The 23,584-nt window shown below is 35.1% G+C and overlaps 1 protein-coding gene across 1 annotated transcript in view; it reads left to right on the forward strand.

The window, feature by feature from the left end:
- Positions 1-23,584, forward strand: part of KCNIP4 (potassium voltage-gated channel interacting protein 4) — a 493,493-nt gene that overhangs the window by 164,378 nt on the left and 305,531 nt on the right. The window lies entirely within an intron of this gene.

Below are 23,584 nucleotides of genomic sequence, written 5' to 3' on the forward strand. Positions count from 1 at the left end.
ACCACAATTGAAGAGATAAAGCTTGGATTAAAAAAAAAAAAAGTTGTGCCAGTATCAGCATTTTATGGGAAAATGTCTGTAGGTCTTTTTGGTGGTCTATAAACCCAATGGAGTGACATGGCAGCCAGAAAAGCTAATTATTCTAAATTCCATTAAGAGATCCATGATCTTTAAGAAGAAAAGTTATAAGTCAATGATTCCCAAAGTGGGCCCCACTGCCTCCTGGTGGGTGCTGCAGCGATCCAGGGAGGTGGTGAGGGCCACAGGTGCATTTGGGGGTGGTGAATAACTGTAAGGAGGTGGTGATAGTATGTGACAGGGGGTGCTAAGTAATATTTTTTCTGAAAAGGGGGCAGTAGGCCAAAAAAGTTTGGGAACCACTGGTATAAGCCCATTATACTCTTCTGGTTTGGCCATATCTTGTGTGATATGTTTATTCATCAATTCATCCATTTATCTTTTGATTTGCTTATTTCCTTATCTATCCAAATATTTCTTTATTCAACTGTTTTGTTTTTCTCATTCAGTCTGGAACTGTAGTAGCCCTTTACAGGCCTGATCCCAATACTAATCAATAAAGAATTTTTAACTAAATTGTTTTGTTTTTCCCAAATTAGGACAGTTTATCCCTGCCTAGATCAGCCAGCCTGGTGGTGTCAATCTCCTTTCAGGGGTTCACTGTATTGGTGCCAGATTTAGTGAGGACACCCAATGTTTTGACCCTACTTTATCTCAGAACTGTGAACTCAGACAGCCTTCTATAACCACAGTTCCCAGTATTAGAGACAATAGATATGTTTTACTATACCTTTAGTTCTAGAAGCCACAAGGGAGGACATTGAAAATGTTTACTTTATCCAAAGGGGGATGTTCAGAATGATGATTGCATTGCCATACCACTAGGTTAAAGGAATTGGAGATATTTGGCCTCCAAAAGAAGAATATGGGAAGTATGATATCTGCTTTCAATTATTTGAATATTTGCTATTTATTAGAAGGATTAGATGCCCTGCTTGGCTTAAAAGAGCAAAACTATGAATAATGGGTAGAGAGATAGTGTGGTGCTAAGTGTAAGGAAAAAACTTCCTAATAGCTAGAGTTGCTCAGAAGTAGAATGGTCTACTTTAAAATATAGTAAGTTTTTCATGACTTAAGTCATCAAATGAAAGTCAGTGCCCATTTTTCTTAGAGGGAGTTTCTGTTCTAGTTGAAATTAGATTAGCTGACTTCAAAGTCCTTTCCAACTCTAAGATTCTGAAATTCTTAAAGTCAGATCCTTCTCCAAATATTTACTTTCCTCAGAGTAACAGGCTTTCTATGATCTTCGGAAACATGTGCCAGGAACAATTTTTAAGTGCAAATTTGCAAGCATTGTTTCCCCAGCATATGAATTTTAGGAGAGGGATGTTAGAATCATAAATGTCCCATGCTTTTTGGATGTATGTCTTTTAACTATGCATTGATATCTCAGATGCCAGAAAGTGAGCACTGTGTAGGCTACCTCCAAAAGGATTTAAACAACTTTAAATGAAAGAAAATATAAAATAGGACACAAGGGTATAAACATATTAGAGACCATCTAATAGGATCGGAGGAGGCATAAGCTACCAAGCACCTTAGATTAGTGGTGCACAGCGTTTGGTCCTAAATTCTAAGGGAGCTGTTTGATAGCTGTGCAGCTATTTCATGTAAGGAAAAATTTCCTAATAATTAGAGCTGTCCAAAAGTGGAATGGGCTTCCTAGAATGATTAATGGGCTTATTCTCAATGGAAATTTTCAATCAGACAAGAAATGAGCCCTTTTTCCAGATAATACAATTTGATTCAATTCAGCAAGCATTTATTAAACTTAGATGTGCTAGATCCAGTGAATGCAATAACAAAAAATAATAATCCCTTCCATTAATGGGGTTCCATTCTATTGGTTGAAAAATGTATATAGATAAACAAATTTGAGCAGCTAGGTGGTATAATAGGTAGAGCACAAGGTCTTAAATAAAGAAGGCCTGAGTTCAAATCCTGCCTCAGCCACTTAATAATTGTGTGACCATGAATAAGTCACTTAACACTGTTTGCCTCAGTTTCCTCATCTGCAAAATGGGCTGGAGAAGAATGTATCAAACCAACCCTGTATTTTTTCCAAGAAAACCCTAAGTATGGGGAATGGGGTGGTTCAGTAGATAGAGAGCCAGGCCTGAGAGTTTTTTTTTTCCAAAAAAGAAAACTTTAAATAAAGTCATAAAGAGTTAGATGCAATTAAAATGACTAAGCAGAGTGTACCTAAGGCCAGATTTGAGTCTAGGACTTCCATCTCCTACAGGCCTGGCTCTCTCTTCACTGAGCCACCCAACTGCCCCATCTCCTATATAGTCCTAATTGTTTTATACCATTTCTTGTATGCAAATCATTACAAGTAACACAATGAAGTTAACTTTCACTTTTCTTGACATTTCATTGGCTTTCGCATTGCGGTTATTTCAGGATTAGGGAGTCCCATGAATTGTAGGCATTTAAGGATCACACAAGAATCTTCATGTTAAGAGATTGGCTTTTGGATCAGTAAACAGTTTGGGAGAACTGAAAGCAGCATTATACCTTTGCCCAAATGAAATTCAGCTCAACCTATTCCTCCCTCATTAGTTCTGGAGCACCATCTCACATAACTACATAACCAACTCTCTCTCTGTCTCTGCCTCTCTCTCTCTCTCTCTCTCTCTCTCTCTCTCTCTCTCTCTCTCTCTCTCTCTCTCTCTGTCTGTCTCTCTCTCCTTTATCAGTTTAGAATACCAGCCTATCCAGCTGTAAAGACATAATAGACTGGCCAATATAATCTTTCAACAATCCCCCCCACCCCCCAGTGTGAATTGCTAGATTTATATCTTTCACATTACTGGAAATTTTACCCATGATGATTTGTAGAATTTTTTTAAGTTTATGATTTTTACAAAACTTAAGAAAACACCTTTTTTTTGAGCAAAGTTTCCTAACAAACAGAGTAAAAATAAATACAGCTTTCTCTATCAACAAAACAAGGCATTTGTGTACTATATACATGGTTTGGGGCACTCTGCTAGAAACTTGTGCCGTAATGTTCCATAATAAAGGCATTTATATGCCACAGGAAGTAGAATTTTCTGATTTTGTAGAAATGTGTATTTATTTTAGTGTTTTCCCTACCAATATCCCCTAAGTCTTGGCTTGTTTTATTGACACTAGTCCCATTTCTGCCTGCTTTTATTCAAAATTTTCATATAATCAATTAACAAAAACTTATTATTATTGGTACAAAAAGTACCAATTGCATGCTGGGTTACAGTACAAATTACTTAGACTGTGAAGACCAAAAATTAATAGTTTTTGTTTTCAAGGAGATTGTATTCTTTTGAAGGATAAGTCATCTATGTATATCTCTTTGGCCACCACAAGCATACTTGGCACCAGCATTGTCCCAAGTGGAGACTTTATAACTGGTAATAATGGTACTTTGCCCTTACATAGTACATTTTGGTTGATACCTAGGTGGTACTGTGAATAGAACACAGTGCCTGGAGGCAGGAATACCTGAGTTCAAAACCAGCTTCAAACACTTTTTATGAGTATAATCCTTAACATGGCACATAATTTCTAATCTCAACTTCTTCATCAGTAAAATGACTATAATAGTACCTACCTCCCAGGGTTGGCATAAGGATGAAATGTGATAATATTTTTAAAGTGTCTGGCACATTTTGGGTGCCATATATAAATACTAGCTATTATTATTATTATTATTATTATTATTATTATTATTATATCTGCTAACTAATTTGATCCTTTTCTATGCAAGATTGGGAAAATAGGTGCTGTTATTCTAATTTAGTACAAATGGAAACTGAAGTTCTTTAGGTGACTTCTGTAATAATGTACAAGTATTAAGTGGCAGGACCGGAACTTAAGTCACGTCTTCTATTTTCAGATCCATTAATCTTTCATCTACTATCCTGTTATATCGTTTTCATACAAAATCTATAGATAATTATGGCAAGTGGCACAGATTTTTTTGAAGTACATTTGACAAAGATTAATAAAAATAGCCAACATGTGTAGAGTACTTTATTTTTTATAGGGCACCTTACATAACAGCATCATACCTGTAACTCACAAAAATGCCATGAAGCAGTTAAAGCTTTAATATAATAATAAGTTTGCCCCAGTTATCATAGCTATTAAGTAGCAAAATTACGATTTGAATTTACACTTCCTGCTCCCTCATCTAGGATTCTACCTACTATGCTACAGTTGACTTATGCTCAGACATTCATCCTTGGTGATAATTCCCCCAGGAAATGAAAAATGTTTCCAACTATGGAAACCAAAGGATATTTTAAATGGTGGGTTTTATTTTCTTACTCTTCATGAAATCTTTTTAAACACAATTTTACACATCAGAATTAAGTTTAATTTTACTTTTGTTGAGCTATGAGGTATAATTGATGATGATTTTATTTAGATATATCTTTTTCTACCACTTAGCATAGTGCCTAGAACATAGATATACTTAATAGATATTTATTGAATGATTGATGAATGGATTTTTGCCAATAATCATCAAGAATTGAGAATGCCTACTCTGACTTTCTATTATAACCATTTCTCCAGTGTTCATTGTCCTCTGTCAACTACAAATTATGTATTGAATAGAGAAAATAAACAGTCAAATCATTTAAAGTGTTTTAAACTCATAGATCATATTCACTTATTTCATATAGGATCCACAATTCTTTAACTAGAAATATAGAAAAGTAATACTAAGATTATCATTACAAGCTAAGAAGAAATATTTTGACTAAAATTCTTTTTAATAGTCAAAACAAGCTCTTAAAGGTACTAAAAAAATTACCACCAAAATGGCACATATTTTATTCTTGAAAAATATCTTCATTTGAAAATAATTGCCTTAGTAAAAACAGAAACAGTCTGAATGTATGATCTCTTCACATTTCCCACATTGCATTTTATTAATGTTATTCCTAGATAATTATATTAAGTGGGAAAGTTTCCTTCAATCCTCTCACCAACTGCAATTCTACTCCTTTCAACACCATGCTTCCTCATATATTCTACATGGTATTTAGAGCCTGTCTTCTGCTGCCCAATGCCCAACTGGGTCTGCCCTTTTTTCTCAAGTTTCAATTGTATCATTGTCAGTTGTTCTCTTTACCCTTACCAAAAGGTGCTCATTCTGCCTATGAGAGACTTTGGGCCCCAGATTTCTTCCTTGGCTTTTGCTTTGCTATGAAAGACAATGTGGAAAGAATACTAGAATTGGTGTGAAAGAACCTTTTTTTTTGAATCCTCCTGTTCTTGCCTTTTTCTTTTTTCAGAAAGGTCATTGAGACATTATAACATGTCTAGTAGATGTCTAATAAGATGGCAATATATTGAAAAACTATGACATATGAGGAACCATTGATAGAATTGAGGGTGTTCATGCCAGGTAAGAGATTAAGAAAGGTAGTGAGGGGATTGAAGAGAATGATCACTGTCTTTGAAATCTGAAGAGATGTTATGTACAAGAAATGTTGGCCTCATCTGCTTCTAGATAAGCATGGGTATAAGGATGGATATATAGCTGTGCAGATTTTTTTTAACATATGAAGGGAATGTCTATCAATTAGATCTGTCTGAAAATGGAACAAGTTGTTGCATGAGATAATGAGCTTCCCATTACAAACTGACAGAAATATTCCAGAGAGGATTTGTATATCAAGTAGAAGTCTTCTCTAGATGTCCTATTCAGCTGGATATAGTTACAAGGCTATTTTAATTATTTTCCAGATTACTTATCTATACAATTTTTAATAATCATTTTCTGGTTTCATACTATCTATGTTCTCTCCCTTCCCCCTTCCCAAGACAGCAGTTAATATGATATAGGTCATACATGAATTATCATATAATACATATTTCCATATTCATCATAATCATAATATGAAAGAAGACACATTGCTTGCACTAGAAAAAAATTCATGGAAGAAATAAAGTGAAGAGTGGTATAATTTAATAAGTATCCAGACACTATCATTTCCTTCTATGACTCCCTGAGATTTGTCCTAGATCCTTGCTGATAATAGATAAGACATTCACAGTTGATCATAATATTTTATTACTCTTACTGTATACAATGTTTTCCTTACTCTATTCAATTAACTTTGTATCATTTTCACATAAGTCTTTCCAGGTCTTTTTCTGATTATCTTGTTCATTATGGCAAAAGGCTATTTATTTTCAAATAATTTATTAAATTTAAAAGGAGAAACATTCATTACAGATGAAATGCAATAGAGCCCTTCCAGGTCTCAGGTTCCACATTTGTAAAATTGTAGAGATTTGATTAGATTATCTCCAACGTCCCTTTCAAATGATTCTAGCATTCAGGTTCTAAAAATCATTCACATTCACTCTTTTTTGATGAAGATATTTAATTTTTTTCTTTATCTTATTCCAGTAATAAATTTACACATAAGTTTTTTAAGGTTAAATGATTCATTTTGTTCTCCCTCTTCTTTCCTCCCTCAATCCCAGAGTTGAGAAGGAAAAGCTATTGCCATATTATTCATTTTTATAATAGAGCAAATAAACAAGTGATAAGTTGTTTCAGTTACTGTGCATAATATTCTCCAGGTTCTGCTTATTTCACTCCACATAGGTTCATGTAGGTCTTTCCAGTTCATTCTGAAATTGTCCTGTTCATCAATAGCACAATAGTATTCCATCACTATCATATACTGCAATTTGTTCAGGCATTCCCCAATCAAGTGGCATCCTCTCATTTTCCAATTTTTTTTGCCACCACAAAAAAGTGCAGCTATAAATATTTTTTAACAAACAGATCCATTCCCATTTGAGGAAGGCGTTTTTGAAATACATCTTACTCCCCAGGCCCACTAGGTTTTTTTTTTTCAATTTTTCCAGCCTTTTGTTGAATGTAAAAGAAGTGAATGCCATCCCTCATTCCAACCTTTTTTATGCCTTTTTAATCTTGTTCTATTGTCTTACCATATTTATATTTTTAAAATCTTAAAAACAGGTGGAGAACCTATTTGAACAGCATTTAAAATCTGTGTTTTAGTTTAGCCTTGTTGAGCACTACAAGAACCATCAGTATTTACTCTTGAGTTTCTCACTAGCCTTTTTGTCTGAGTCATGCAGGTTGACAGATATTAAATGAAATGCTGATTAGCCTGAAGTATCTGTCAGAGCAGGTGTTAACATGCCTATAAGATCTAGGCAAGAGTAGCACCTTCCTCAGAATGTGTCCCTTTTTTATTCTCTTCTCACAGATAAATAATTCTGCAGAGCATTCCAAAAGTCAGATGGATCTACTGGACCCAAATATACTCAGGACCTTATCATATTCAGATTTCATAAAAGAAAGCCATATATTTTAGGGAAAACAAAAATGTAGAAGAAATGGTCCTTGACCTCGATGAGTTTATGCTGTATCTTAGGATTTGTATTTCCTCTTTTGTTCATTTTTTTTTCTGGAAGTTGAAATGAACAAAATAATCTTTGGCTACCTAGTTTAGCCTAAGTAGGTGGGGCTCTTTGTTTTCATATGTATTTTCTACCAATTTAATAGAAATATCCTTAACAAATAATATGAAATTGTCCAAATTTGGCTTTAGTCTCTTCTTCTTTGTAATGTGGAAAATATATTAGGTGATCTATAAGGACTCCTTCAGCTGTGATATTCAGAAGAGTGCTAGATACCATGTGCTTTCATCATTATTTCACAATTAGTGAATTTTTTAAAGTATGCTTAAATACTTATCATTGTATTTTTATTCATCTTTAAAGATTTCTAAAAAGTCCCCAGACTTTATTATTTCTTTCAAAACAATATTGCTATAATCTCAATTCTATTACCTTTTTCGGGAATCATAGTGACTATTTCTTAATTTGACTTCTTGACAATCACTTCATTTTTCTTACTGTTCCAAATCATCTTGGGGAATCTTTAACCATAGTATGCCTATACATTGAAATCTCTAATGACTTTTTGGTCTGACTCAAATAAAAAAAAAAGTTCCATTCTGTGATCTTCCAAGGACTCACTCCAAAACCTGGCTGACTGTGCCTAACTAACTCATTTGCCACTATGCAACTCTTTGGCTCCTCACATTAGCCCAGTGAACATCATTAGATCCTTCCCATTGAACATCATTAGTTTCTTCTCCCCTCACCTCTGAGTAATTGTTTCAAGTATTTTGGTTTGCTTCCTTCAATCCAGTTTCTGACCATTATTGTCTCAGGGCTCTTACTATTTATAATGCCTCAGCTTTTATTTAAAGTCATAAGTCATCATTTATTGACCAAGTTATATATGCCTAAATCTCTTCTGTAAGTACTACAATTTCTATAATTAAGGAAAGAATTTACAAACATAAGATATAATTTTTATCCTTAAATTGTCTATAATAGTATTCAGGAACCAGGAAACTTCAATTCCATGCTAAGCATATTCCAAAACTTTTTGATAATGTCTTTTTCAGATGCAAAATTGACATAGTCTTGGAAAGATTCAGTTAATAAGATAATGTTTGGAAAGCACAGTGAGGAGCTTGTTTGAGAGGTGCCATACATGTAATAATTATCATCTCTAGAATGTAGAAATTTAAAAAATCTGTCCAACATGATTTTCACTTGGCTCCTTGCTGTTTGAATGAGCTCAAACATTTATCCATGGCTTATAAATCTCATATAATTTCAAATACTGTCTTCACTTGATGCTTTTAATCTTCAATCTTGTTTTTATTTAGCTTTCTTTTCTTTAGACTTCTTTTCCTCTAGATAAAATAAATCTCAGCTACATCCCTAGGTAGCTATGACAGCTTTACCAAGCAGCTGGATGCTATATTACTCTATCAATGCATGCTGTTGGACCAGAGGATTATTGGTGGCCAAGGTTAGAATAATTCCTTATGACATCCTAGACAATGTCATGTGGTCAGTGTCAATATGGGAGCTGTTTGAATGGGAAATCATTTTGAAATGTGAAGAACTGGCATACTGAATACTTTAAAGAAATCCTTCGGGATTTATTTTTTCCCTCCTACTGGCTTTCTTTGCTTAAGTGCCCCTGATGACACTTTCCAATGGAAATTTAAGTGTTTAGTTAATTTATGCTAAAAATGAAATCTCCTTTGAGGGATACTTGTGCTTTTCTACCCTTTGATGAGCTATCACGGTTGTTTTTCTTTAAACACTTAACAATCAGAACAGGAGAGAAAAATCATTACAGTGCTATCTGGCATGCCCAGTGGAGAAATCAAAAATATACTCATGCACAAGATAACAAATCTAGAAAAATCAGATCCAATGGTAGACACAATAAAACCCAAGCTCTTTAAAGGAGCAGACTGATTAGCTGTCAAACCATCAGATCTACATTTTTAAAAGGTGAATTGCTACCTCCTCTGTGTGACATTAGCAGCATCAGACTTCATACACCCTAATTAATAATCAGCACATATTCTCCGTGTGCCATTGGGATTTTAACCATTTTGCAAATCTGAGCATATACTCCTTCCATTTATATGAACCACATTACTTTCAGAAGATCAAGTCTTCAGAATTTTAATTTGCTAGTAATTGTGTTCATTTCTGTTTAGAAATTTCAAAAAAGTTTCCATTTGCCCTTCAAAACTCTTCAAGTTGTATATTAGAAAGTAATTGAGCTTCTCCCATTATGGTACAGAAATGATGACCAAGAGTTTTTATTAGCATGTAATTAAATTGCAAATATTATGCTAAAATTTGGAAATGTTGGGGAGGAAGCTGAACAGTGAGATAAAATTACATTCTTATTTAAACCCAATAAATTAAAAGGTTGTTGCATGGTTTATGGAAAATTTAATTTTCCTCATCACAACTATTAACCTATGTTCTACTATTATAAAATTTACATTATCCTTTTCAGTTGCTCCAAAGCTTATGCCTGCTTTGAAAAAATATCACAACATGATACTTGAGGTTAATGGCATTTGTCTATAATAATGCAGATTAATTGAAGTTTTTTACTTTTAGTTATACTAAAAAGATAATATACACTTAGAATAATAACAGATGCCTTGAGATTAGTTGAGATGAGTGCAAAAGTGAACATTACCTCCAAAGAGAATGTTAATATCAGAAACAAAAACACTGATTTCCATGGAAATTATATTTTAACTTTCCTCACATTTTTGTACTAATTAATTTGCTAATCTCTTAAGAAACCTCTACTTATAATCAATTTTGTCAAAATGCACAACTGTCACAAAGAAATAAAAAGACCTTGGGTTCCTCAGCCCCCAAAGTTCATCCTACTTCAACCTGTCTTAGTAACAAAATTAAATATCCATAGCTTGTTATACTTGTCAGAGGAATTGCCATGTGCATTGGTGGTAGAAGGAGGATCTATACTAATAAAATCATGGAATCATCAAAATACCAAGTCATCTTTCTTAATTACAAGAATAACCTTCAGAACTTTGTGAAAAAGAGTGCCTGGTCTAATAATTAAAAGTGAAAAAAGAGTACTATTTCAAATTAGCATTAACTAGAGAAAAAGAAATGGAAATCTGATATTCTATTTGTGGAGAAATGCTTTCCTTTGACATTAAAAACAGAGATTTAAGAATTTAGTAAGTTCTCTACATGATAGGTAGGTAAACAGCAATCACTATAAATGCTTTTTTATGTGCCAAGCAATGTACCAATCTTTGGGGATATAAATAAAAGAAAAAAGAAGTCTCTGATCTCAGGAAGATGATATTCTATTGGAAGAAGAACATACATAAAAGGGAACTAAAAAGAAAAAGGGAAACGGAGAAAATGATGAGTATATAGAATCAGAAGTGAAATAAGAAGAAGGTGAAGAAAGGCCAGCCTGGACTTGTCCCCACAGTGGAGGCTCTAGAAGGAACTCAACAATGGGAGAAAGAAACTGGTATGACAAATGGATATTCCAGAGTAAGAAGTGCCTAGGTACTAAGGGAAGTCCCCAGATAAGAAAAAATCATTGTAACAATTTTCCAAAGTTTAGGATCAGATTATATGTTATTCATTCCACCATTACTTGAACGAAGTTGTAGGAAAGCACATCACACCAAGTGAATTATTAGCCAATGAACTGTTTGTTCTTGAAAGACAATGTTTATGGGACAACTAGGTACCTCAGTAGATTGAGAGTTAGGCCTAGAGATGAGAAGTCCTAGGTTCTGATCTGACCTCAGACACTTCCTAGACTAATCCCACAAATAGTTATGAGATGACTATTATATATTGTGAGTTAGAAGTATAAGATGTAATTTTGATCCTTTTTAAGATCATCATCCATGAGTCCTTCTCCTGCTGCCTCCTCCTTCTTCTCCTCTTCTTTCTATTCCTTCTCCTCCTCTTCCTCCTTCTTCTCTTTGTCCTAACCATCACTGTCATCTTCCTTCTCATTCTCCTTTTGCTCCTTCTCCTTCCACTGCTTCTTCTCCCCCTATTCCCTTGGAGCGGACCATCTAAGGGACCAGATGAGAAGCTAAAGGATGGAGTTAAGACTGAAAACAACTTCCACTTTAATTTGAAGGTGGCAGGGCAAGATGGTTGAGTGGCACAGTTTAAGATTAAGAGGCACACACCACTTAATAAACTAATGAAAGTCTATTGTGAACAAAAGGGTTTGTCAATGAGGCATTTCAGATTCTGATTTGATGGGCAGCCAGTCAATGAAACAGATACACACACACAGAGTTGGAAATGGAAGATGAAGATACAATTGATGTATTCCAGCAGTAGACAGGAGGCATTTTACTAAAAAGAGAACCTGTGACTCTACTCCAGAACTGTGCTCCCAAAGAAAACAATACATTCACAATTAGAAAACCAAAATTTGATTCCTCTGCATCCTGACTACTGCAGTATAGTTTTCTCTCTTCTTTGAATCCCTTCCCCCATTCCTCTATTGTACATAAAGTAACTTGTGTATGTGCACAGGCATAATGTCTATTTTTTTTAACTAAATGGTCAATGGTATGTTTTGATCAACATCAAATGGAGATGGGGAGGGGGGAAAACTGGTTCTTTGAAAATATCTCTTTTCTCTATTAGTGGCATGCTCATTCAACTTTTTATCCTTGTATTCTAGTAAGTTATTTTGCTATCACTGTTTAACAACAACAACAACAATCTTTGCATATCTTGTTTAATTGGATAATTTCAATGTTTTTCTTTTATCATTATAAAACCATCTTCATTATAATAAAATATCTTTAGCTGACTGTTATGATATCCTATAGACATTTCAAGCATGTTCTAAACTGCACTTATTATTACTAATCCTCTGCACTTCTTCCTAACTTCCCTATTTCTTTTTTTAAAATTTCATTTAATTGATTAATTGAGAAAATTTTTCCATGGCTACATGATTCATGTTCTTTCTCTTCCCTCCTCCCCCCATCCTCCTATAGCCAACACATAATTCCACTGGGTTTTACATGTGTCATTGATCAAGACCTATTTCCATATTATTGATATTTGCATTAGGGTGATCATTTAGAGTCTACCTCCCCAATCATATCCCCATTGACTCATGTAATCAAGCAGTTGTTTTTCTTCTGTGTTTCTACTCCCATAGTTCTTTCTCTGGATGTGGATAGCATTCTTTCTCATAAGTCCCTCAGAAATATCTTGGATCATTGCATTGCTGCTAGTAGAGAAGTTCATTACATTCAGTTGTGCCACAGTGAATCTGTCTCTGTGTATGAGGTTCTTCTGGTTCTGCTCCTTTCACTCTGCATCAATTCTTGGAGGTCTTTCCAGATCACATGGAATTCCTCCAGTTCATCATTCCTTATAGGACAATAGTATTCCATCACCAACACATGCCATAATTTGTTTAGCCATTCCCCAATTGAAGGACATCCCCTCATTTTCCAATTTTTTGACACCACAAAGAGCATGGATATAAACATTTTTGTACAAATCTTTTTCCTTATTTTTTCTTTAAGGTATAAACCCAGCAGTGGTATGGATGGATCAAAGGGCAGGCAATCTTTTAAAGCCCTTTGGGCATACTAACTTCCCTATTTCTAAAGAGGGCATCAGCATTCTTCCAATCAGCCAGGTCCATCTTCACTTTTTACTTTGGTGCAACTGGAGAAAGATAAAGTAAATCGAAAGTATTGAAGGAGGCCTATTTGGTTGAATTAGAGGTGCCCTTAAAGGCTACACAGTCAAAATCAAAGTAACAAGTCACATTATTTATGTAATCTCCAGTGTCACCCTGGCCAATGGGAACTCATACAAAAAGCTATGTTTTTCCCAGGGCTACATATGGACTCTGGTGTAACTTTAAAGAGGTATACTTAAGAAATGTCATATTGGCTAAATGAATCAAGTATCTTCATAAGATGAAGGACTGGATTCATGGTTATGTTGTCTCTAAAGTTCTACAATATTCTACTCCCATCCAGAGTTAGAAGAAATCTTTAGATGTCGTTCAGCCAACTAACCAATCAATCAAGGATTTATCAAACATGTACTCTGTGCTCTAGCTTTGTGGTATGTGTTCTTATAGATAAAGCCACTGACTAAATGACTTAAAATATCATTGAAAAAATAAGACAAACAGCCATGAAACAATTAGAAAACAATACCAGACAGTATATAATTAAGTGCTTAATTGTGTGTTACAAAAGAAAGTTGCTATTAGTGTTCAGTGTAGGCTGGAGTCAGTTATCAGCAAAGGTTTTCTGGGGGAGGTAAGACTTTCATGAGGCCTTGAAGGAAGGATAAAAACTGTGTGGGTGACCATGGGTGTCTTCTGGATGAGACATGGTGTGAACAACGGTATAGAAAAGGGATTTATCATGGTTTGAGGACATCTTTAAACTGATCCATTTTTTACATTTGTTCGCCATATTACTAAGTATTAAAATGCATATTTAACTTTGTCATTTTGTGTTCAAGAAACTTCAGTGGGTCCCAATAACCTTTAAAATTAAAAATACACCTATTTTTGGCATTTACAGCTTTTTATGTTCTAGCTTTAGCCCATTTTTCCACAATGATGTCACATTGCTTCTCCTAAAACCCTGTACATTCTAGCCAATGTGTCTAACTGGCTGTTTCTGGTATGTGACATTTTATCTCCTTTCTGCATGGTTTTATTTGCACAGGGTGTCCTACATGCCTAAATTAATCTCCTACCTTACTTCTACCTCTTAGAATCCCTAGATCTCCTCAGGACCTAGTTCAAATATCATTTCATATGTGAAGCATTTCCTGATCCTACAGTTATTAGGGCTTTCCCAATATCAATTACGGTTTATCTGTCAATGTTTTCATCCTACCTTAGTAGAATGTAAGCTTCTTGAGTGGGGAATAGGCTTGTTTTTTATGTCAATATCCTTAGAATCTGTCATATCTGCTACACAACAGGTGGTTAAATGCTTATTGAATTAAATTAAATTGCATTATGTTTGAAAATTTTTTTAAAAAGTGAAGAAAATTGTTGATTATGCCCTGCATGTAGATTCCTAAGAAAAATTTAAAGGGAATAAGGCAACATATTACATTTTATTCTCTCATAATAATTCATTTTGGGCCTTGAGCATAACTTGATTTTCTATTAACTTATTATATGCTTGAGAATGTCAGCCTTCTCTTTTTTACCCTAAAGGCAAAGAGTTCTAGTAGAAAGAATTTTAGACTCCATAGCAGAATACCTGGGTTCCAGGATCAGTAACCATTAGCCAGCTGTGTAATTGAGGAAGTGGGAGAAAGCACTTAATCTTACTATGTTGCAGTTTCTCATCTCTAAAATAGAGATAATATATGTAACAATTATGAAGAAATCTGAAAGTGATTTGGCAAGACTCTATTCCAAAGCAATGGATTATTATCATTACCTAGGATTCCCAGCATATCTTGGACTGAAAGCCCACTTCACCCCACAAATTCTTAATAAATCTTTTATATAAAGTTCTCTGGAATACTAAAAAAAATTAAAGAAAATAAAATTTAAAAGATACATTATTCTTTTTATATTGCCTCACTGAAAAGACCTGTTTTATTTTCTCACTCTAAAAATAAGAAAGAAATCATACCATCTATTTTAAGTCATTTGATGTTTGGTTTTACTCTTAAAAAAGAAAATTCTGAGTTATGTAGCTGTTGACAAGTAATGCTAAGCTACTCTATAATTGCCTTCCAATGCTAATTATTTTCTCATAGTAGTAACATCTTGTTACTACTTTGTAATACTATAGTTTAAACTCCTACGGAGTTATGCAATCACCACAATGGAAAGGGGAGAAAAGGGAAAGGATATTTTGATTGTGTTATTTATGCTTCTAAAATATAAGATAAGATAAAATAAGGCTTTGTAAAGGTACATTAAAAGGATCAATTAAATTAGTTCTTTAAATTATATAGCATGTGGAAGACTAGAGATATTGTCAACAAGAGATATAAATCAAAGAAACTTCAACAGAGGAATCTGTTGCTCTGTCTAATATCTTAGTGAAGTTCCAGTAGAAACTTCCATTGATTTTTTTTTTACCCTTAACTTCTGTCTATTGGTTCATAGGTGAAAGATTGGTAAGGGTGGGCAATGGGGGTCAAGTGACTTGCCCAGGGTCACACAGCTGGGAAGTGTCCAAGGTGAGATTTGAACCTAGGACCTTCCGTCTCTAGGCCTGGCTCTCAATCCACTGAGCTACCCAGCTGCCCCAACTTCCATTGATTTTTATAAATTTTTCCTTTTCAATGTGCCAACCTAACACCCTCAGCTTTTTGAAATATTGTTCAAGATACTCAAAATTAGCCTTGTCATCTGTATTTAACTTAGCTAACTTTCTAAGAAACTCACTAATATTTTCAAGGTATTTATGATTTGGTAAGAGATTACCTGGTATAACTAATGGAGATAAGAAGATCTAAATTCAAATTTTGACTAATGTGACCAAGTAGGTCACTTTTCTGCTGTGGGCCATAGGCAACTCCCCCGGATCAGTTTACAAGGTCTTCATATTGTTGTAATGTGTCTTTAGTGAAGAGAATGCATGTACCAGAAATTCCTTTACCTATTGAAATCACAGATACTTCCTTTTGAAATTTAATCAAGAGAATGATTTTCTACCATAGAATTTGACATATATTATCTCTCTCTGAATCCTCACAATAACCTTGTGATATAGATAAAGTATTATTATATCCTGGAAAAATAAAACCACTAGAATTGCACAACTGAGACAAAGAGAAGTCAAGTAATTTAGAATCAGAATCCCATGACTTGTCCAAGATTATGATGAGTCAGCATTGGAGTCAAAACTAGAAAACAAGTCTCTTGTCTGTAAAACAGTGATCTCCCCATTACATCCTTGGATATATGAGCTTTTTATTGATGTTTTTGAGGGGTAGAGAAATTTCAACTTATAATTTAATGTCTGTACTAGGATTTAGTTCTCTACCTAAAATATGGTCTCATAAGAATGGAGTCTGATCTGAGGACTGGATAATAGTGGTCATTTTTTTTTCTCTTTGATTAGTTTTTCCCAGGTGAAGAACTCACTTCATGAAGTCTCTAAATATATTCATGGTATTTGTGTTTCATGTCTAGTTTTCTCTAAAAGAAGATAGCAGGCTAGCCTCAGATACTTCCCAGCTGTGTGACCTTGGGCAAGTCACTTGACCCCCATTGCCTACCCTTAGTACTCTTCCACCAAGGAACTAATACACAGAAGTTAAGGGTTTAAAAATATTAAAAAAAAAAAGATAGCAGGGCATTCAACTAACACATGAATATCACATGAAGAACAGTCTTCTTTTCAGCCTTAAGCAATACAGAAAACGCAAAGACCTCAAAAGCACACACAAAAAGATACAGAAAACACTTAAGGCAATACTTTGTCTGCCACACTGCTCCAACACACAAATTCACCAAGAAAAGAACTAGACTTACTTTTGCTATTGGGGAAAAGCCTTGACATTCTGGTGAGTTCTTTTTTTTTTTTTTTTTTTTCAGTCTTATGCAGTCCCTGAAAAAGTAGTAGATATCATTCTGTGATTTAAACTCCCTATGGAAGATAAACATTCTTTAGGGGCTAATGACCAAGCATTTCCCTTCCTAGCTGACCTATACAATTCAAATGACTAACTAATTTTGTTCTCTGCATAGGAAGCAACTAAGGAGTTTTATGGTCTAAAGGAGCATACTACATCTGGAAATTTTCATTTACTCTGTCTCTGCCTCTGCCTCTCTCTCTCTCTCTCTCTCTCTCTCTCTCTCTCTCTCTCTCTCTCTCTCTCTCTCTCTCTCTCTCTCTCTCCTGGTCTTTGTCTCTCTCTGTTTTGGTGTCTGCGTTTCTCTCTATCTGTTTGTCTGTCTTTCTCTCTCCCCTACCCCTTATCCCTTTCTGTCTCCCCTTCTCCCCAACTCCCTCCCCTCTCTCTCCTAAGACAATGAGAAGATAAGTGACTTGTCCAAGAACATGCAGCCAATATGTTCCAGAGGCAGGGAACAAACCACTCTTTCAGATTTTCCTGATATGTCCCACTCTTTAATATTGCCTCTTGAAATGTAAAGCCATAATTTTTCACACTAAAAGTATTCTTTTTGAGAAAGAATGCTATATCATTCATTTTGAACATTTCAATTAAAGGCAAAGTATGCAAAGAAGCCAAGTGTTGTAGTAAATGTAACAGGTACATTTTCCCACCAAATAAACAAAAATCATTAATGAAAGACTTTTTTTGTCCCTGAATCTACTGACTTCAAGAAGAAAAATGTTTTTCTTTGAGTGATGTGATAGTAACTTTGCGTGATGAGGGGCTGTCAGCATGATGGAAAATTATTGTTTCAGCCTAAGGGGGAAGAAGAAATGATGAGGTTAGTGACAATCCCTGGAATGAAAAATGGTACAGATTGAGAATTAATTATTGTCAAACTTCCAATTACAGCTTTCTATCAGCTCAGCTAGAGAGTGGATAGAATATTAAGCCCAGAGTCAGGAAGACTGATTTTCCTGAATTCAAATCTGGTCTCAGACTCACTAGCTATATCACCCTGGGCAAGTCACTTAAACTTGTTAGCCTTGGTTCTTCATTTGTAATATGAACTAGAAAAGGAAATAGCAAAACACTCCAGTATCTACCAAGAAAACTCCAAATGGGGTCATGAAGAATAAGGCACTACTGAACAATAAATCACTACAGACGTGTTTTCAATTTTTAGATGTGTAGAACTTCACATACATACTTGAAGGGAAGGCAGGAATACTAGTCATTTATAAGTGCTCAACTTGGGAAAATTTTGATTTTGATTTTTAAAATTGATAGACAAGGCTGAAGAGTTGAAAGTCAATTCTTTCTAACAGAGGACACTGAGGCCCAAAAAGAATAAGTAAATTATATAAAATGACCCCGTTGTCTCTTTCTATGACAGTCTCTCCCAAGCCACTGGTTTCCAATTCCTTGAAGATCACTATAGACAGGTAGATAAATATTAGTGAACCTACACATTATTTCTTATACTAGGAAGTAAATAGAATATAAAATTTGTTTTCCTTGCTGCTGCTTTAACATTTATTTTCCTAAAGAAATATAGTAGTTAAATTACAAATAAAAATTTTCATATATTTAAGTTAATGATTTTATTTTAAACAAAATATTATTTCACTTGGGATGAGAAATCGCTTTGTCAAAAGGGATATATTGGTTTTCTGGTTTTTAGACAACCCTTAGAGTCACATGAAGATTTTCTTTTTCGGGTTTCAAGTTTGTACAAGCTTAGGGCTTATACACCTTTAAAAAGAGGGCAGCAAACCAGCTAGTATCTCTTAAAAGGATTGGCTATATGTTAGAACACCTCACTAATAGCATCTGCTTAGTGGCAATTGCTATATTCTCTAACAGTGGCTTAGTTCAAAAGAGATACAAAGGGAAAAAAAGGAAGTAAGAGGATGAAGAGAAGCTGGGGTTGGGCCTCTGGTCAAAAGACTGAATAGTTCTTTCAATGTCCTCTTTCCCTCCTCATCCATGATTATTCTTAGTAGCAAAGAATTGGGAGCTATATGGTGTCTCCTCCATTAAAATCTGAACTCCTCGAGAAGAGGAATCATTTCTTTTTTTGCCTTTCATTGTATCTCTGGTGTCCACTACATAGTATTTCATAAATGCTTCTCCAATGGCTTATAGACTCCTCATGAATTATGTTGTTCAAGCAAGGATGAAGCCAAGTCTAATCTAGAATTTTTTACCTCAAAGAAAAACAAAGTTTAAGTGAAAAGAAGGGTGAGATATTTCCATTGAATTTGGCCAAGTAAGGTTTTTATTGTTGCTTTCAAGTAGGAAAAAGTGTGTGATGGGTTTTTAGGGGGACCATGGCTAAGTAGGTGGCATGGGAGGGGGGGAGGTCAGATTATATTAAGGAAACATTTCCCTGCCTTTTGCTCTCACAGTAGGAAATGGGGGACTTATGTAACCATCTGAGTCAATGCATTGTTGTCTTTATTTTTGAAGGTGAGACTGTTGGCAGTGCTCCCCATTTCATGTTCCAAGTTCTGAGTATGTTACCAGATGGCCCTTAGTTGAGCAAAGCACAGGTGAAAAATCAAATACCCAATTACAGAATATTAATCATTTCTCTCCTCCTGACTAAAGACTAAGGCTTTTTTTCCACTTGTCCATCTGCTCAGGTCCTATGTTGCTATTGCTAGCACTGTGATTACAGTAGGAAGCTGATTTATCTCCCTGGGAAACAAGGGGTGAGGCTTATCATCTCACCTTTTCATTTAATTATTAAATTAATATTTCTCTTTTCCTCTATGTCGTGAAGAGGTCATGTGGATGGGTTTCAGTGGGCCACATGTAAACATGGCAGGGGGAAAGCTTTTATTAGATGAACCTTCATCTATGCCTCATCAGTATGTGGAATTGACCTTAGCACCTCTGTAAGAAAGGAAGTACAAAAGCATTTACAATTTTCCTCAAACTTGAAGTGTTTCTTTCTAGTGCAAATCGTATGTTGTTTTTTTCCCAATGAGGACCAGTGAAGCTGAGGTCAGAGACCCTTATCAACAGGTCTACCACTACTGAAGACAATTGAAAGTACTTTGCTAGGCTTTTGATGAAGGGCCAGTTTGTAATAGCAGAGAAGGCTCCTGCCCTGAAGAAGAAGCCATAAATTCTTGGAGTTTTAAATTATTTCAGCATTTAGAGCTCCTAGCTTCCTTCAGATCTCAATGTAAAGACCAGCTCCTATGCTGTAAGAAGAGATGGCGAACCACCTCAGTATCGTGGCCAAGAAAACCCCTCAGTGGGGTCATTAAGAATTGAACATGTCTGAAATTACTAAACAACAAAATGCTATAAGGCTATTTCCCCAAGATGCTAGTAATTCTGCCCATCATATTAGTATCTATTTTCTATGTATTTTGTTTATAATTATATATGTCTATGTTGTTTCTTTAAAATATAAGCTTTTTGCCCAAGCACTTTCACTCTGTCTTTGTATCCTTAGCGCCTAGCATAATGAATAAGATAGTGGGCACATAATGAATACTTTGATTAAACAAAGACAATAATTTATACTCCATAATTTAATACAATAAGGATATACCTTTTATAATTGATGCAGGGCAGCCAGATGGCTCAGTGAATAGAGTGCCAAGCCTGGAGTTGGGAAGATCTGAATTCAAATCCAGCATCAGATACTTCTTGTGTGACTCTAAGCAAGCCACTTAGCCCTGTTGGACTTAGTTTCCTCACCTGTAAAATAAGCTAGACAAGGAAATGGCAAACCACTCCAATATTTTTACCAAGAAAACCCCAAATGGAATCATGCAAAATTGGATATGATTGAAATGACTGAACAACAGCACATTTCAAGGACCTCTGCTAGGTTCTCAAGACATAAAGGAAAAAAATACAAGTCTTTGCTCATCAGAAACTTATATTGTACTAGAGAAACAAAATATAAACACATCTGTCCATACAAAAAATGGAAAAAAATGAAAAAAAAGTTTTGTTTGGGAATACTAAGAGCAAAGAAGTTTTGGTGGGAAATGAACTTGAGCCGAATCTTGAAAGAAAATAGGTATTCTGAGAAGTAGAAATGAGGAGAACAAGCATTCCAAAAATGGGCAACAGTTTTTGTAAAGGCATAGAGAAGGAAAATAGAATGTGATATTGACGTGAAGTTTGGTTAGAATCTAACGTGTATGGTGGTGATCATGATAGCATTTATATGGAACTTCAAAGTTTACTAAATACTTTATAAATATCTCATTTCACTAGTAGATACTATTGTTATCCCCATTTCACAGAAGAAAAAAGTAGGACAGGCAGAGGATATAACTTGTCGAATGCCATGTAGCTAGCAAATTTCAAATCTAGAGTTGAACTCAGGTTCTAGTTCTCTATCCCTGTATCTCTAACCCAATACTTAATGTAATAGGGAATAATGTGACTTAAGTCTGGAAAGATAGGTAGAAGCCAGGTTTCTAAGGATCTTGAATGCCAAACAAGTGACTTTACATTTAACTTAGAGGTAATAAGGAGTCACTTTAGTTTCTTGAGCAGGGGAATAATATGGTCAGAGTTATGCTTTATGAAAATGATGCTTTAAGTCAAGGTATTAAAAATAATAATATACAGATATCTACATCCCAGTTTATATTATCTTTGTCTTCTATCTCCAACTCCACTTATTGAAGTGGAAAGAGTGATGAATTTGAGATTTGAGGACCTGCATTCAGTTTCTGCCTCTGCTCCTTTTTACTCATGTGACCTTGAAAGATCACTTCACATGTCTGGGTCCCAATTATCTCATCTTTAATCCCAAAAGGAGTTGCACTCAATAACCTCTCAATACTTGGCAGCTCTAAATCTATGGCTTCTCTCAAAATTTTAGTTAAACCCAGCTGTGTGACCCTGGGCAAGTCACTTGACCCCCATTGCCCACCCTTACCAATCTTCCACCTATGAGACAATACACAGAAGTTAAGGGTTTAAACAAAAAAATTTAAAAAAAAATTTTAGTTAAAATTTTCAAGCTTTATAAAATAATTCTGAAAGGGAAAAATACTTAGCATTATCCAATGTTGTTACTTGGGAATTTTTTTATGTAAATCACATAGCTTTCTCACCTTAAAATGCCAGTTGGCACAAAGCGGGCTTTATATAAGGCACACACATTTATTCCATGATAGCATTGTTCAGCTACTGAGAAAGTGACAGAGATTTGGCTAGTGAAAGTAGACACTATAATGACATCAGAGGTTCCTTGGAACATTTGGGGGCAGTGTTCTCTCCAATTTTTTTTAAGTCTTGAGCAGATGGCCAAGCTAAATAGGCAATAAATTACAAAGACTATGGACGCAAGGTGTAACTATAAAATCAGGACAATTGCACTGTCTCATTTCTTTATTGTCACACCTTGTATGAATATGCAGTTAACTGCTATAATAAAGTAACACTTAAAACAATGTCAATTTAACACATTAAAGAGCCATTCAATAATAAGTAATAATGATCATAATAATATATCTTTATTTAGACTTACCATGTACCAGGCACTGTGGTAAGTGATTTACTATTATTATCTCATTTGAACTGTCCTAAGAGGAAGGTACTATCCCCTTTTGTAGATTAGGAACCAGAGATAAACAGATATTAAGCAACTTGCCCAGGGCCACACTACTAGTGAGTATCTGAGGCCAGATTTAAACTCCAGACACATCGCCCTCTCCATTGCTCCACCTAGCTGCCCATGTCTAAGAAGTCATGGGATCCTCAATATAGAACTAGAAAGGACCTTAGATATCATCTCCTCCATCTGGCTAATTCTACAGATGAAGGAACTAAGGGTGAGAGAAATTAAGGGATTAGCCCTGAACTATTAAAGGAAAAGGCAGGGTTTTGAACACAAGTTCTCTAATTCCAAATCCAGTATATTTTGCAGTTTGTAAAACTTAAGCAGCCACTAGGGTAGAGTAGGGATAGGTCGGTGGTACAATGGATAGAGCACTGGGTCTGGGTCAACTCCTTTAGTTCAAGTCTGGCCTCAGACACTAGCTGCATGACTGTGGGCAATTAACCCTGTTTGCCTCAGTTTTCTCAACTGCAAAATGAGGTGGAGAAGGAAATGGCAAAACCACTCCAGTATCTTTGCCACAAAAAACCCAGTTGGTGTCGCAAAGAGTCAGACATGACTGAAATGACTGGACAACAGCAAAAGGAATGTAATAAATAGAGTGCTGGACTTGTACTCCGGAAGAGCTAAGTTCAAACACACTTCAGGCAATGAGGAGCTATCACAACCTTGCTTGGCCCTATTTTCCTCATTTCTAAAATGAGGACGATAATAGTACCTCGTAAGGTTATTGTGGGAATCTCATGAGATAGGAGGTATGAAATTCTTTACAAACTTTAAAGTACTATTTAAATGCTCGCTATTTTTAGTATGCCATGCTGTCATCCAGTTCAGTGCTCTAATCTTGCAAATGAAGAAACCAACCAAATATGTCATGAAATAATTGTCCATAAACTCTAAAAGGCCTTGTAAAAT

Source organism: Gracilinanus agilis, chromosome 6, assembly GCF_016433145.1.
Source record: "Gracilinanus agilis isolate LMUSP501 chromosome 6, AgileGrace, whole genome shotgun sequence".
Classification (NCBI taxonomy): Eukaryota; Metazoa; Chordata; class Mammalia; order Didelphimorphia; family Didelphidae; genus Gracilinanus; species Gracilinanus agilis.